Source organism: Hipposideros armiger, unplaced genomic scaffold, assembly GCF_001890085.2.
Source record: "Hipposideros armiger isolate ML-2016 unplaced genomic scaffold, ASM189008v1 scaffold_398, whole genome shotgun sequence".
Lineage (NCBI taxonomy): Eukaryota > Metazoa > Chordata > Mammalia > Chiroptera > Hipposideridae > Hipposideros > Hipposideros armiger.
The window spans coordinates 1,221,324-1,229,896 of NW_017731748.1; positions in this window are offsets into that span (position 1 = coordinate 1,221,324).

Here is an 8,573-nt window from a genome sequence, read left to right on the forward strand (position 1 = left end):
CATCTAGGTCTTTCCAGCCCTAGTCGCTCCATCCTTGCCCAAGCTACCACCCCACCTCCCTGAAATTAGAGATAGGGCTGTGGCAGCAGAGCCGGTCCCAGTCATTCCACCTCTGCCCTCCTCGCCTCTCAAATCCTTTCTCCCACAGCAGGAGGGATGCTCTCCCATAGAACATGTGTTTTCTTTCCTTGCTGTCATTTCACTCGGAGGTTGTAGTCCAGATCTGCTTCCTGTGAGGAGCATAATCCGCCCTCGAGCTGGCCCTGTTCCCCCCTCCCCACTAACTCAGGACATGGCAGCCATGCTGGCCTGTGGTATGCCTTTCACACCGCGCCAGGGCCTCTGCACTCGGCCTGCCCCGGCTTTGCAGAGCTCGCAGCTCAGACGTTAGCTCCGCAGAGCGGCGTTCCCCAGATCCCCTTCCCACAGCAGCCCCGGAGCATTCTTCTCTATCACATTACACACTTCATCTTTTTCATAGCACTTTTGTGGGAAATTTCTTATTTCCTGTTTGTTTATTGTTTCCATATTTAGTGAGGATTAAATCCACAATGGGACCATGTCTCTTTTTCACTCTTGTATTCTTAATCCCCAAATACAAAAACAACAACAAAAAAAAACAGTGTAGATGGTTTGTTTGTTTTTTTCTGTTGGCTTTGGTTTTTATGGAAGCTTAGGTATAGAGGTTTGAGCCAATCAGGCATACAGTTCATAGTTATAATTTTCTTTCTATGCTAAGACCCTACCCCGTGTGTGTGTATGTGTGTGTGTTTATTTTATGGTCGTTTTTAGTCTTTATCTCCACTTCCATTCTGATGGGTGGCCGCTTTTTTGGGCTCAATATGTCTTTAAATGTAGATATGTCATGGGAAAGTGCGTAGTGATGATTTTCAAGTATGCATACTTAATTTGCATTATTCATATTGTGCATTTTGTTTTCCTTTTTTTCATAAAACACGTTTGTGAGATCTATGCATTTTTCTATACCTAAACTTGTGGATTCTAATTGTTGTGTAGTATTTTCTAACTTGCAACCACCATGCTTTCTATAAATCCCTTAGATTTGCACCCAAACTCTCTCTAAGCCCCCACTCCCCACCACCGTCCATTGTTCTACAGGGAACAAGCAGCTCCGTGGTTGCCTCTGATCTGTGATGAATTCTTCATGATATGTACTCATGAGGGGGATCGCTGTGCCACAGCACACATACATGGTTTTCAATAAGGCATAGTGGTCGTTTAGCAGATATTTGTAGAATTGGTTATTTTAACACTGTATAATGAACTACCTTGCATTATATATTTGTTACATGGAGAAGTATAAACCCCCACATAAATAATGTATCACAGTTCTTGGAGAATAAGTTCATAGTCTTACTATAAAGTGTAAAGTAGAATTATCTATGGCTGCATAACAAGTTAACATTTAGCAATTTAAAACAATAAATATTTATTATAATTTCTGAGAGTTAGAATTTGGGAAGCCCTTAGTTTGTTTTTCCTAGAGTCTCTCATGAAATTAAACAGTAGGCTGCAGTCATCTGAAGGCCTGGCTGGGGGTGGAGGTTATACTTTCAAAATGGTGCACCGACAGGTCCATTGAAAGGAGTTGCTAGTTCTTTGACAGGTGGGCCTGTGAAAGTGCCCAGTGAGTGCATGGTGTGTAATGAACAAGCGCAGTAGGCACCTGCGTTCCCACATGGAAAGAGCCCATGGTGGTTCCAGTTTGGTAGCGGGTGGGGACTCGTGACTGAGGTCTGCATGGCCATTCAGAGATCCCAGTCTGTGGAGCCGTGGCATTTTCAGTGAGTGGCTTCCAAGGTTACCAGGGACATCGGCGTGCAGCCAGTAAAAGGGACAGGAGTGTGTAGAGAAGCACCGCCTACTTGTTGAGGGAACTGAATCCGTAGTTATCGGTTCCATTCCTACCTCAGGTCAAAAAGTGGTCACGTGGCTATATCTGGATGCAAAGCTGTCTGGGAAATATATTCCCTGTCTGTACAGCCACTTCCTAGTGACACCTCCAGAATGCCATGCTAGCTCTTCAAGTTATTGGGAAAATTAGGCCAGATAATGCACGTGGTGGTCTTACATCAGCCTTGAACATAGCAAGGTCTCAGAACATAAGAGGTTGAAAGGGAGTATTGTGGGCAGCAGTGCTCCTTTCCCTGCTTTGCTCAGGACTTCCACAGTTAGCACACTTGTCCTCTCTTGAGATGATAAAAATAATGCATAGGGTACATGAAAGCAGCCAAAAAGGTTTGAGGCCTCTAAATCTAGTTAATTAGCTCATTACTTTACAAGAGGGACTTAAAAATGTTTTAATAAAAGACAATTTGGGTAAAACATACCAACAAAGCAAAAAGAGCAGAGACTGCCCATTGTAGAGTCCTGATCTTCCCAAGGATAGTCTGAGAACACGAGGCCACTAGGCTAGGAAAACTGAAAAGAGACATTTTTTACAATTGTTTTGAAGGGAAAAGTCACACACATAGTCAAACAGCTCCAAGATCTGAGTCAACTCTTTTATTTGCTCAGAGAAGCTGGAAACGAGAGAGAGAAAGTCTAAAATCAGATAGACGTCTTTATGGCAAAAGCAGAATTGCTCTCTGGATGGGCTTCCAGAATTCTTTCCTAAAGATACATTCTGCGACCACGCCTTTTTCCCCTGCCTGGCCACGCCTACTGGAGGGCACAGCCACACTGAGATTGGTATTCAGAAATTCGGAAGATAATTCCATGCATCCAAAATAGATACATAATTCTTAAAGGATTTTTCTCGGAAGGATGGATTTTTGTGCACTGTGTTGTTTGACAGGATTGGCTACGTGGGCTACCATCATCATGTACCTCTCGTTCTATCTCAGTTTTAGAAGCATAATGTGCAAATAGCATGCTCAGTGTTATCCATTACAGTATATGGAATTTATGTAACCATTTGTCGATAAATGTATTTTGGGAGAGAATGCCAGAGGAATCAGAAAGAGTGCTAACTAGGCAGCTCACGGCAACCTTGAGTTCGCTAACATCCACAGTTTAAAAGTCTCCATCACGTCAGTAGCATTTTCATTCTTCACACAGACATGCTGCTCTAAACACAGATTGGCTTATTGTCCTCCGTGTTCAGACACTGCACCTGTTCTTCTTGATGGTATTTAAAGAACATAATGCTGTAATTATCTACTGCATGAATAACAAGCATCCACAGAACTGGTAAATAATACAGTGGCACAAACGAAAATTACAGTTTCACGCCCACTTGCATGTCGATGACCGAAAGCACATCTACCCTTAATCTGGTAGACAATAAAATTACTATCTCTTCACTTCCAGAACGTATTTCTTTATTTTAATTATTGGCTGAGCTGGGTAAAACAGTTTTAGAATTGGTTTACATAGAGAACACTGTTAGGGCAAATGAAGAGAATGAGGAGTAGGGTTGGCTTGTTATTAATTTTCTCACACTGCTGTTTCTCCTCTTGATCCTTACCTAAAGCACAATAATAGAGTGGTTTTGTATAAATGAGATCATCATATCAAGTTGAATCTGGTTTATTTATGTTATGATAGAAATTGAGCTCTGTATAAATGACAGCCTAGTGGAAAGTCTACTGCCATTGCCCTTATACACACGGTGGACTTACCCAGTCAAATCACAACGTCCAAGTGCTTTTTCTTTTTCTTTTTTTTGGTAATGAAATGATAATCAGACATATTTAAAGATCTTTACATTACTTTGCATTTTGTACATTCTATTTTAGAATTGGTGTTGACATAAAGGCCTTCTTGGATCTACCCTAAGTCAAGCCTGGATAAATGAATGGATTCAGCAAAGTTGGCCAAACACTATCTGTATATAAATGTTTTATCGAGTATCCCTGAGCCTCACATTTGTCAGAAAACTCGTTTGCATGGTTTAGTCTTTCTCATGATTTTCTGGTACTTCAAGCATAAACAGACATTCCAATATTCATTTGCTAAACTGGTAAGACTTGGGAAATATCAAATGAGAGTTAATACCGGAAGCCTATTTTATTAACAAATAATGTGTGTTGAGTATGGCATTGTAGCCTGTCTCTCTCTTTTGGCAAATATCAGGAGAATGTCTAAGAAGTTTAATTCTGGACCCAGTTGATAGTTAAGTTGTATAAAATCAGTAGACAATGATAACATTTATCCAGTAACCATCTCTTGTCCATTTGATATAGAGAAATCAATTTTTCAAGTAGAAGCTTCAAGAAATAGTCTGTGGCAGATAAAATTGAATTGTCAGTTATATAACACATACTAGTTGCTTGATACATATTTCAAAGATAAATAATGTGATAATGTGTAATTATTAAATTAAAAATAATATGGTTATTTTTAAAGTCTAGGAAAGCCACTCGCCACTTTCTGTGGATTGAACTATATGATTATCTTTTACACACATCACCTAATCAGATCCTTACCATGACTGCATAACATGGTTACTTGTTTCTCTATCTAAAGGGAGAAATAAAAGTCAAAGAAGTAATTTATAAAATTCACAGGAGTATTAAGTGTGATGTATGATAGGAATATGTACTAACTACTGAGTATCCACGTGTCCTCCTCTGCTCTTTTTCTAACTCCCTTGTAGTGAGCGGGGCCATGAGACCAGTTATAGCCAGTGGTTAGAGGGAAGCAATGTTGTGTGTCACTTCCGGACCCAAGAATTTCAAAGTCAGTGAATGACCCTCCAGCTGTTCTTCCCATACCCTGTTGATTGTAGGGTAGCCTCATATTGAGATGGTGAACTAGGCTATGCTGCTACAACATACAAATACTGGATGCCAGGGATATAACACAACAGAGATAGTTCCCCATGCACACGATCTCAGCAGACAGAGGTAGCAGGCACTGTGCTCACTCCTGTTCCTCAGGTGCCCCGCTTGATGGGCGGTGCATCTCGGTCGGAACACACCTCCATGATTGCTGAGGCAGGAAATGCAACACTAAATTGGGCAATCATTTGTAGATCTTCCTTCCAGAAGTCACATCCATCACTTTTTATTTCATGGGTAAGGAAATTCGCTTGGCCGGTGTGATGGATAGTTTTATGTGTAGCTTGGCTGTGTTACAGCACCTAGTTATTTAGTCGAACAATTCTGGGAGAAACAAAAACAAAGTTGTAGAATTTTTAGAAAATCTATGTATTAAGAGTTGTAAAAAGAAATGAAGATAGGATGGAAACAAAATGCATTTTGGTGGAACTGGCGTATGATTATATAACTTAGGAAAAGACTGATCTTTATTTTAGAAAATGTTTTTGATAGCCCAATTTTTTGCATTTTATATGAATCAATAAAAATATTTCAAAATATTTTACTATTTTTTAAGGTAAAGTATTGATCTTATCTATTTTCATTAAGTATTCTTTACTTAGGGAGGTAAATATAGAATGAATTACCATTATGTATGTTTTAGCATCAAAATTTGAAATAGCTGTTGAAATATATTATTACCCCTTTAGTTGAGAAATAAAAATAAATTCATATAAAATATATAAAATGTATCAGTTTAGATTACAGTTCATTAGGGCAAAAAACTCATCATATTGTTACGGATTTGTGCACATGTAGTTTTGTTCCATGTTATGTGCAATGCTGAGATTCATACTTTTATGATTTTATACTTTTAAGAGATGAGTGAGTGCTGGCTGTCATTAAATTCAATAGTTTGGTTTTATAAGACCAACATTGTCCTTTTAATGATTAGTAACTATTTGTTAAACATTTGTTTTCTTCACTGTCCTTTGAAGAAAATGAAGGTAGAAAATGTGGTCATGTTTGAGTATGTTAAATCCCAGCACCCCTTCTCTTACGGAATGTATGTTCTAGGAGACTCCAAGGGAAAGACAAGTAATAAACCATCAACAAATAAATACATAGGCTAATTTCCGGCAAGGTTAAAACCTGTGAAGGAAATAAGGTGGCTGTGATGATGATTGACTGGGGAGGAGAGTGCCATTTTCCATAGAAGTGTCTCTGAAGAGATTAGGATTTGAGCAAAGACATGAAGGGTGAGTAAAAGCTTGTCCATGTAGATCTGGGGAAAAGAAATGCTAAGAGCAAAGCCCACAGAGCCACACCTATAAGCTGGGAATTGAAAGATGTAATACTGAGGTTTCCTGCCGTCAGGGGCAAGTAAACATAAGTAAATAATCCATTATGATACCAGGTGATAAGTCCAACGGACGTACCTCTGGGATATCGAGAAAAGCACAGAGGGAAGATAGTCAAAGCAGACTGTGGTGGGAGTGGGGTTGTGCAGTCCTTGTCTCTGCAATATAGCAGCTAGTCCTCTGAATTCAAGGTGAACAATTGGAAAGTGCAGAAATACAATTTAATAAAATGCCATGTTTTGGTTTTTTAAAAATTAATGTTTCTATGCAATGAATCATTACATGTATGATATATGTTCAAATTCGTTGGTTAAAAGCATTACTATCAGCATGAAGTCAAGGAAGGGTCTATTTTTGAGTCCAATGTTGTCTAATACTCTGCACATAAAACTGTCTATTAATGTAAACTTTTAAATCCCCAGCCAAGTCAATCCCAGTTGTGTTAGGCAGACTATAGGATGAGCTGCTGTGAAGAGAGAGACTCCAATGATAGTAGATGCAGTTTAGGGGTATCTTTCCTTCTATGGAAATAACTACTATAGCTTCAAGGTTTCAGGGAGCCAGGCTCCTTCTAGCTGTTGCTCTGCCATCTTCTACAGACAGCTTTCATGTTAGGGTACAAGATGGTGTTATGTTTCAGTGGTCACCAGAGCGACTCCATTCCAGCAGCTGTGAGGGAGAAATCTGAGAGCACACAAAGGACATCAACTGTCCGTGGATGCGTGTTCCCAGAGTTGAGTATATCATCCCAATCACAACCCGGAGACCAGAACTTTTTTAATTATTAAATTTATTGGGGTGACAATGGTTAGTAAAGTTACATAGGTTTCAAGTGTATAATTTTGTAATAGATCATCTATGTATCACATTGTGTGTTCACTACCCAGAGTCAGTTCTTCCATCACGGTATTTTTGAGCCCCTTTAACCTCTTCTGTCAGCACCCCCGCTGAGCTGAATTTATTTGTAAGTCACTTTAGCTGCAAGAAAGTTTAGGAAACTGTAGCCTTTGACTGAGTGGCCTTGTGCTCAGCCTAAAAAGTATATTGCTATGCAAAGAAAGGAAGAATGAATATTAAGAAACAAGTTGTAGTCTCTGCGATCCCATCCCATAGTAATTTTCATTTTCAAGGGTTAGATTCATTTCTGGAAATATAGCAAATTCCTGAAGAGATAATCAAATGAGCTGTGCAGAGAATCAATTACGTATTCTGAATAGCTGTGTCATTCTCAGTGCTTATGCCTTCATCATTAGCAACAAAGGCCTCATGTTAAGAATTGTTCAAATGAAATGTACAGCGTATTCTTTAAGCAGAGCAAAGATAGATTTTCCAGAATTTTTAAAAGAGAAAGATATATGTGCATATCTGCATATCTTTCTACTGTATTATATATGTATAGCTCTGCTATATATTGGGTTGTTGGAAAAGTCATGACATATTTTTGCAACGAAATACGTAGAAATATATATATATATATATGTATATATGTATATATGTATATTCACTTTTCTTTCTTTAGAATGTGCTTAATATGGAAGGTCTCTATTCTGGTTGATTTTTTAATGCTTTGAACTAGCATGACCTTTATTCAGTTGAAAGGAACCTCGTTAGACTTTGAGTACTTGTGTTCAAGGCTTCGTTCTGCTTCTAATTATCTGTGCGACCTTGGGAAATTATCCTTACCCATCGAGTTTCAATTTCCTCATCTGCCAAGTGAAGATGTTGGACAAGGTGTTCTCCAAGGTCCCATCGTGCTCTCATTTCCAGGATTCTCTGACTCACTGTACATTGTGAATGCTGATCTAATTAATTTTCTTAGTCACCTTCAGGACACTTAATGGAATATATTTTCTCATGAAGTTCAAGAGGTGAACGCGTATATCTGTAAGGATTTCAGTTAAATATAAACTGTAGTTCTGTCTTTCCTGAAAGGCACAGAGTGGAATCTATCGTAGTGCACACCGATTGCAGGGGACAACTGCTGTCTTTTGTGTGTTCTTCCATCAGTTTTGGCCCATCTCTGCCTCCTCTGGTGATCTATGAGACGGTGTCAAGTTAGTTTTGATACCCACAGTGTTACATGCAATGCTTTGCGTTCAAAACTGTTTCTGAAATACAGAGCGTAGACACATGAGGTTTGTAAAATCGTTTTTAAACTGTTTAAGTTGACATTATTTCTTGAAGTATCATCATTTATTATGTTCATGCAGCATGTTGTTATTTTCATTGTAAATAAGCATTTATTGAGCAGTTTCTGTATGTTGTACTGTTTGCTGGGATCCAAGAATAAAAACAAAAGATATCAGAAGCATAGGATCATCTAGGGGCCTACTGAGGGCGAATGTTATGTGAAGTGTAGAGATACTTTAAATGGCTTCAAGTCACCAAGGGACGTGGCAGCTGAAGATAATTTGGAGAATCTCTAGCG